Source organism: Sphaerodactylus townsendi, linkage group LG15 (genome assembly GCF_021028975.2).
Source record: "Sphaerodactylus townsendi isolate TG3544 linkage group LG15, MPM_Stown_v2.3, whole genome shotgun sequence".
In the NCBI taxonomy this organism is placed as follows: Eukaryota; Metazoa; Chordata; class Lepidosauria; order Squamata; family Sphaerodactylidae; genus Sphaerodactylus; species Sphaerodactylus townsendi.
In genome coordinates, this window is record NC_059439.1 from 24,479,254 (window position 1) to 24,488,504 (window position 9,251).

The 9,251-nt window shown below is 44.5% G+C and overlaps 1 pseudogene; it reads right to left on the reverse strand.

Annotated features, from left to right (window-relative positions):
- Window positions 1–8,622, reverse strand: LOC125444242 (annotated as a pseudogene).
- Between the last annotated feature and the right edge of the window lie 629 nt (window positions 8,623–9,251).

The following is a 9,251-nucleotide window of genomic DNA, read 5'->3' on the forward strand; positions in this document are numbered from 1 at the left end:
TCATTTTTTCCGCTTTGTTAATTGCTCCCTCTTGTTCATCTCAGGCCTTAGAATAATGATGTAGCATTTAGGGAAAAATATGCATCCTAGTACACCAGCACTAGAGGCTAAGATGGAGAAGATCTCCACAACCACCATGGATTTCCCTTTTGCACTCAGGTAGGTTGGAATGAAAGACAGCCAAACACTGCAAAAGACCAACATGCTAAAGGTGATAAATTTGGCTTCATTGAAGCTGTCAGGTAATTTCCTGGCAAATAAAGCCACAGTCAAGGTAATAGTGGCAAGGAATCCCAGATAGCCTATGACACAGTACAGCATGGCAGCTGAACCCTCATTACATTTCAATATAATCTTCTTACTCAGTGAGTGCATGTCTGTGTCTGGGAATGGAGGTGAAGTGCCTAGCCAAAAAGTACAAATCCCTGCTTGAATCAAGGAGCAAAAAATGACAATATAATTTGCTGTTTTTCTCCCTACCCATTTCTTCACACTTGATCCTGGTTTGGTAACCATGAATGCCAGTACTACAGTGATGGTTTTGGCCAACACACTGGAGAGGGCTACACAGAAGATGATTCCAAATCCCATTTGTTGGAGCAGGCAGGTCACCTTTCCAGGTTGCCCAATGAACAGCAAGGAGCAGAGGAAGCAAAGCAGGAGGGAGATGAGAAGAATGTAGGTCAGGCTCCGGTTGTTGGCTTTGACAATGGGAGTGTCCTGGAACTTCATGAATGTTGCAAGAACCAAAGCTATGATCAGAGAACAAAAAATAGCCAAGGCAGCTAAAGTGGTCCCTAGAGGTTCTTCATAAGAAAGGTAGGTTATACATTTAGGAATACATTGATTTTGGTCTTTATTGGAATAATGGTCATCTGGACATCTGACACAGGCATCCATGTCTGAAAGCAAAAAAGAAATAGGTGTTCATATCCTATAACTGACTGATAAGACAAAAAATGTTCCATAAGTTTAACAGGCAATAAAATGCCTGATTTTGGGTTCATGAAATAATTTAGGTGACTTTACATCTTACCTGTCTGGTCAGAGATCATCTCAGCTGGACATGGATCACAATCATAGCAGCAAAATTTCTCACCCTCCTTCTTTTTCCTGCTGTAGCCAGGAAGGCAGTTGTCATTGCACACTGAAAGTGGCAAAACCTGTCAGTGAATATAAAGGACAAAGGACACTCGAAGAGAATGTAGGCTCAGAATGATTGGTATATTCTGCACAGCAGAAATATAACATCTGTTTTGGCATTTTGTATTCCCACAGCACAGGAGAACACAAGCATTGCCAGCCAAAATGGGATTATTTCCCGCCTACACGGAGTTCTTTGTCAGTTTCATTAGAGACTTAATTTTAGGTGCTGCAGATTTTCTGTGAAGATTCCCCACGGAAGTTTCCCTCTGCTTACAGCCCATATCCGCATTACCAATTTCAATTATAAACAATAGATTTAACCGAGGCAGTTTCCAAGACGGCAATTAATGGCGCTCCGGAGACGGCAAAACGCCGCCTCCAGGTCAGCCATTCAAGACAGGGGCGAAGCTGCATCGGCTGCCGCCGCGACCGCCGGTCAAGGTTTCCCCAGAGCTGGAAGCGCCTTGTTGGGGAATGCCGCCGCGATGCTTAACGCCAGCGCTTCACAACGCCCCCCACTGCACTTACGACCGGCTCCGCATATCGGTGTCTGGGGACATAAGCCCTGCCCCGCGCTGCTGGAGCAGGCGCTAGGGCCAGGGCGCATCCCCAGGTCTTTGGCAACGGCCGGAGGCCCGAACATGCCGGTTAAGGCCGGGCCGCTTCGCGTACCGCCGCCGTCTAGTTACCTTCCAGGACCGCCCATGGACGTCCCAGCGTCGCCGGGTAGGCACAAAATGCCATCTAGCCGCTTTCCTCGGGCCCGCAAGGAAAGGCCAAAGCTTCATTTGCCCTGCGATCCCACACATGTGTTGTTTTTTCCCTTTTTTGTTTTAAGCGGGATGTCTGTTAAGCTACAGTGACACAAATATGCACATATTTCAACTTCTCTAATCATGTTGCCATAGCTTAGCAGACATCCTCCTCAAAATAAAACAAAGGGGAAAATGAGGCGTGTGCAAGATCTACTTTTTATAGTGTTGACCTGCAAGCAGGGGAAACCTCTGTGGAGAATCTTCACAGAAAATCTGCTGCAGCACACCAAATGGCAGGTGCAAGCAGCAAAAATGAAAGTAAGAGGTTTGGGCAGGAGAAATAAAGTGTTTCCTTACTGCTTTGTGTTCGCTCAGCAGCTAGAAAACATTTTCAACCAGGGTTTTGTGGGGAAAGATTGCTAGTTCAGCAATTTTTGAACAACCCTGGCCAAGAGAAGTAAAATGGGCTGAAGTCATTTTGGGAAAGAGAGCTGCGTGAAGTTCTTCCCCAAAAGACTTTTTATAATGTCCTAAAGACGTTATATTTATGCTGCGTGGAGTCCACAATTGGATATTAATATAAATTGTGTGGAATTCATTTTATGAATGAAAGGATCTGCCTCTGTGTCCCACCTGGTTGAAGCTTCCATGCCAGACAATTAGATCATCGTGGAGGGTTAACTCGTAGCCTTGAGGAGCCCAAGGGTCCAATCTTCCCACCTTTTCTCTAACAAAAGATCCATTTGAGAAAGTTATCCAGTTGGTAACATCAAATGCTTCCACCAACTCTCCCTTTTCATCAAAATGCACAGCATCCCCAGCGCTATTGTTGAAGGACATGCTCCTTAGAAAGTGATGGAGCTGTGATATATAAAAGAAAGGGACATGTCACAATTAAAATGATATTGTCGCTTTATTATATGTAGCCGGGCCACCTTTGAACACAAAAGACATTATTGTTTCATTTGTATGTCTGTGTACAGACACATTCAGAGAGAGAGTCTTGTCCAATACTTGTCCAGAGGGCACCCCACATTCTTGTCACTTGCAGAAAAGCTGGTTAGATACAGTCTATACAATCCGGCCATAGAAACCTTTCATTGTATAATTTCTTTCAATAGACAAATAAGTTTATTCTGAAAATATAACCAGGCATATTTATGAAGATCAGCTCCTGACACCTGCTTGGGAAGTCTAAGGGGAAAAGAACATGTAGGACTGTGTGGTCCCTAAACTTTTAAACAGGGGCTGTGCTCACTGTCCCCGACCGTTGGAGGGCCGGACTAAAAAAAAGTATGAACAAATTCCTATGCACAAATGAGTGTAAAATGTTTGATTTCACCTTTCAGCCTTTCTGTCATGGTCTATTTTTAGAACAATGACCAAAGCATGTCAAGTACAGGGTGGGCTCCAAATATTGTTGGGGAGGCTGTGGAATACCTCCCCCTGTAAAAAAAACAAAGCAGAACTTTCCCAATGAAGCATTCCATCTAACCCAGGATCAGGTATCTTCCCGAGTTCTTCCCCAGCAGCCAGTGAGCCTATCTGCCAGCCTGGCTGATGACAAGTGGGAGGAGGCTGAACAGAAAGCCTGAGAGCAACACATGGAGTAGCTGAGAGGGAAGGGCGAGCAGGCATTGCCACATGTAAAGTTTCCAACTCTGGGTCAGAAAATTCATGGAGATTTGGGGGTGCCATCATGTAATTGCAATGAACAGCCGTTGGGGCTGGTTCCTCCTCTCCCCAGCCCCACTGCACATGAATGGAGCCACCGCCATGCCTGGCGGGCCGGATAAATGCCTTCAGGGGGCCACATTTGGCCCCCGGGCCGTAGTTTAGGGACCCTTGATGTAGATTGGTATGAAAGGGTATGCAAGCAATTTGGATTCATTCTCATTTTAACTTTGGCCCCTTCCGCACATGCAAAATAATGCGTTTTCAAACCACTTTCACAATTGTTTGCAAGTGGATTTTGTCATTCCAAGACAGCCTAAAGAGCACTTTGGGAAATCAGTTTGAAAGTGCATTATTCTGCATGTGCGGAATGAGCCTCTGTCAGTTGCCTTGTGAGTGTGTGTGTGTGTTTTAGTTGCTCATTGATGGCAAAAGTGTAGCATAGCAGCTAAGAGTGGTGGACTCTTAATATCGAGAACCGTGTTTGATTCCCTACTCCTCCGCAGCAGACTCTTATCTGGTGAACTGGCTTTGTTTCCCCACTCCTCCACATGAAGCCTGCTGGGTGACCTTGGGGTAGTCACAATCCTTATAGAACTCTCTCAGCTCAGTCTACTTCATAAGGTGTCTGTTGTGAGCAGGGAAAGGGAAGACAATCATAAGCCAGTCTGAGACTCCTTAAAGGTAAAGAAAAGTGGAATATTAAATAAATTAGTCTTCTAAACAGTGAGAATTTACAATAACACTTAGGACTATCAATTTGGGATTGAGAAGTTCCTGGAAATTTTGGACCAATGCCTGGGGATGTTGCAGTTTAGAGAAGGAGCTCACTGGGGCAGAGGTGCCCTAGTGTCCATCATCCTAAGATACCATTTGCCTCCAGGGAAACTGACCCCTGTAGTCTGGAAATCAGTTATAAGTTCAGGAGAACTCTGTTCCCATCTTGAGGTTGGTATCTATTGTTACCTTTTCATTCTTTAGCCTGGAATAAGTTAAAATATGGAGATCCAGCATGGTGTAGTTGTAAAGGTGGCAGATCCAAGAAATCCAGATGTGAATCTTCACTTGCCAGGGAAACATGCTGGGTGTCTCTGGGTCAGTCTCACACTCTGGACTTCGACTCTGGCAGTTGTTTGGATAGGAGACCACGCAACACAGAGGCAGGCAATGGCAAACCACATGTTCCTCAGTACTTTAACTCTGAATAACTCTAGTCTTGGAAATTCTATGGGGTCGCCATAAGTCAGCTATGACTAGATGGCAAAAAAAATGTTGTATTAATGTTTAGTCAGTCACATAGACTTAGAATAGGTAATTTAAAATCTTATAGGTTAGTACATTGAGGAGAGTTTTACTCTGAGCACTAACACAAGGACAACTGCAATTTCAGCTTGAGTTTTGAAGTTATTGCAAAAGGAAAGATAGCTACTAAGGAACATGTTTCTGGCAGAAGGATAGGATCTTTAGCAAGCCTTTATTGGCATAGACAACAGTACAACAATAATAAAAATGATTAAAAAGCATATACAATACTGGAAATAAATGTTAGGTCGAAGGAAATCTACTGGCGTTTAGTAATTTCCAGGAGAAAGTCTGCCACTATCATACAGAGAGAAGGATCAGGATTGTCCAACAAGTAGTGGAATCTAATGAAATCGGGGAGATCGGGTAAATGTAAAGGAGTAAGATTCACATACTTGATCTGATTTCCTTGAATCTGAGATACAGTGTAGTAATTGATGGGCCAGAGACGCACTGAGTCATCGCTACATGGGCATAATCTTTTTGCCTTTTCTTGCTTATTAAATCTGCCATGTAACAAGGCAGAAGGCATAACATTACACCTGGCGAGCATTATGGCTCTCCTTTGAGCAGGGTTTATTAAGCAATACAGGTAGTGTGGCAGAAGGATAAATCCATGGCTGAATGATGGAAAATCTGCTTGGCAGGCAGAAAGTCCCAGGTTCAATCTTAGGCATTTCCAGTTTTAATCATTCCCACATAGGAAATGATGTGAAAGATCTCCATCTGAAACCACTGCCAGACTAGGGGTTGAGATTCTCGACAGTCCCACCTGATTTTACCTCCAACCTTGCATTCGATTCGACGGATTCGGACGAGCAGGGGCCGAATCTGAGCTGTCCTATCCTAACAGAGCCGAATCTATGGGATTCGGATCAATGCCTAATCTCTCATGCTTTATTTTTGGTGTTTTTCTACTGCCTGCCTGCAGGGGGGCGAGATTTAAACATATCGGCACTGGGTGGTTGTTTGACTGTCTCTGATGATGCTCCTCCGCTTGGTGTGCAGAGCCTAAGAAAGTTAAGGGACCCCCCTGCTGGGTGTCCCTATCCCATTCTTCCAATGGGAACTAAGGAGATGTACCCTCATGTGGGTCCATAACTTGCCCCCCCCCTGAACCAAACTGCACCAAACTTGAGGGCATCATCAGACAGTCTCCTGATGACACTGAAATATTGGTACTGATGCATTAATGTACTGTATTCTTAGCTTGTAGACAAGATTTTAGCCTAGTGACTTAGCTGCATTGTTAAAATATCAATAGGAATTTCTGATAGAGGGTTTCTCGTGGAGGCACATTTTCATGAACTCACAAAACTTTCAGAGAGCTCAGGAGAGCCCTGATTACCATTCAGGCTTGGGGAACTTCACTTAGGGGGCAGTGGAGATGGGCCCTTACCCTTTGGGGTCCCAGAATTAAACCCCTGAAGCAAAATTCCCCAAACCCGCATGGTGTCATCCAGAGACTCTCCTGAAGATACCCTGAAAGTTTTAGACCATACCTTCAGAAATGCACCCTCACAGCCTCTACCAGAAATCTCATTGACAGCAATACAGCTTTAAGTCACCGCAGAACAAAGAATCTTGGGCAAATTTCTGGGGTGCCTGCAGGGGATTCATTTTGAGATGTATCGGCACCAAATTATCAGGGTATCATCAGGTGACTGTTTCGATGTTGTTCATCAGCTCTGGTGCAGTTTGGTTCAGGCATGGACCCTCAAAGGTAACTATCCCCATTGTTTCCAATGGGAGCTGATAGGGATGGGGCTACACCTTGAAAGTCCATAACTTTGGCTCCCCTGAACTAAACTGCACCAGTCAGGGGGTATCATCAGGACAGTCTCCCTGATGATACCCTGAAAGTTTGGTGTCATTTGCTTTAAAAATGCTGGCTTTGTTCCCCACTGCTCACTCACTCCAGCAGGCTCATGTGCAGGAGCCGTGAAACATGAAACCAGAATTTTAGCTAAGTGGCACTGAATTTCATTGAGACTGTCTTGATGATACCCCCAAGTGTGGTGCAGTTTGGTTCAGGGGGCCAAAGATATGGACCCTCAAAGGGGGGTTCTCATCCCCCATTGTTTCCAATGGGAGCTAAGGAGATGGTGGTTACCATTTTGAGGGTCCATAACTTTGGCCCCCCCTAAACCAAACTGCACTGCTTGGGGTGTCATCATCAGGACAGTCTCCTGCTGGATGATACCCTGAAATTTTGCGCTGATATGTCTAAAAATGCTTCTGCAGGCACCCCAAAAATTGCCCAATATTCTTTTTTCTGCAGTGACTTCTGCATTGCTGTCAATAGGAATTTCTGCGGAGGGCTGTGAGGTGCACATTTATCATAGGCAGTCATTAAATGCCTTGTCTCTTCAGGAGAGTCTCTGGATGACACCATCCAGGTTTGGAGGAACTTTGCCTATGGGGGCAGTGGAGATGGACCCTACCCATAACATTGAAACCCTCTCTTGAAGCAATGGTCACCAACCTGATGGTGTCAAGGAAGAGATTCTGAAGACACCCTGAAAGTTTTGTGGTTTATCATGAGAAATGTGCACTCCACAGCCCTCCCACAGAACAAATACCTCCCATTGGCTGTACGGGAGCCAGCCAGCCAGCCACCACAGAGCACAGAATCTGGGAAATTTCCTTTGGTGATTAGGAGGGGTGCACTTTGAGCTACTGTCACCAAAATTTCAGGGTATCATACAAGTATCGTCTCTATGATAATTCTGCTTGTTGTTTGTCAGGAGGTACAAAGTTATGGACCTTCAGTGTAGCCCCCATCTCCTGTTAGCTTCCATTAGAAACAATGGGGGATGGGGCACCCTTGAGGGTCAATAACTTTGCCCCCTGAACCAAACCGCTAACTTGGGGAGAATCATCAGGACAGTCTCCAGATGATATCCTGAAAGTTTAGTGCCGCCATTTTAAAATTCAGGCCCCTTGCAGGCCAAAACGTAAAAACACCCAAAATTCAAAAAAATACAACTGATCTGAATTTTTCGGATTTACCCGAATTTCGGCATATCCGACCGCTATGATTCGGATTCGGGTATACAAATCATTTTATGCCCCAAAATACCCAAATCCGAATTTTACCGAATTTTTTTAGTATTGACCAACCCTATGCCAGACTGAATAGGACAATACTTCGATCTTAACAGACTGATGTTCTGATCCAGTAGGGACCCTCTGTGTGTTTGTGAGTTAACCTACCAGTTAGGGGCTGTGGGATGTACAATTACCTGCCATGGCTGCAAATTCTGGAAATGCCTTCCTGCCTCCTTCACTGAATCTTCTGTGTTTGAACTCCCGATAGGTAGAAAGCATTCAAAGCATGCGCTACAGCATAGGCGGCATTATAGACACTGTAGCTGTGCCCAATCATTCTCATTTCAAACAAAATGCCGGGAAGCTCCTCCAGCTTCTCCTCCCCAGTGCACATCCTCTCACTCCCCATAAGCAGACTGGAATTTCTCAAAGAACAGGTGAAAGCTTGCTCCCAAAATTCCTGGATAAAGCCATCTCCTGAAACCCAGAAAGGCCGTACGATCCGAAGGAATTTTTGGAATCCCGAGGGCTGATTGGAATGAGTTGTAAAGGATATGGCACCATGGAAAGTGTCTATATCCCAAAACTTTTGCACTGACAGAGATTCAAAATCCCAGTGGGATGTAACGATCCACACTTTCCCACCAAGTAGCAAGTTTTCTGTCACATAAAGCAGCATTCTCAAAACGTACATTGTTGGAGGCTCTCCGTATACAACATATACAGTGGACTTGCTTTCTACCAGAAGGTGATATTGTTTCAGTAGCCCATAAAGTGATCTTATAAATGTATTCTTATATGTCCTTTGTGGTGTTCTTAAGATAAAAGAAGAGCAGATCTGATTCTCTGAAAGCAAAGGAACTATAGACTGTAAAAATCTATCCCCATTATCGTTGTCAACAGCAATGAGACCAATCCATGACCATCTGAAATGATGAAGCAAACGTACAACTCCTACATACTGATGCATTTCATCTGGGACCATTTGGTACAAAGAAGAAAACTGTGTTTTGTCATCTTGCCTTGGGAAAAATGATCCATACATAAGCTGAAAGAGAATGTGTAAGTATTTGTGACCTGGGCAACAACAAAATGTATGATGATGGGTCAAAAGTGTGACATCTTCCTATCACTGTTTCAAATACGGTACCTGTGGAATGTTGTAGATGGATAAAAAGGTAGCCATGTTGACAGAGGTTTCAGGGAGAAACCCTCCAATGACAGCCATCATATTTTTCTGACTGTCACATTTAAAGTTCGGAACAAAACTGTGATGTGAGGAAAGCAGGCTCATGGTGGCCTTGTAGGTGATCTGTGCAACAA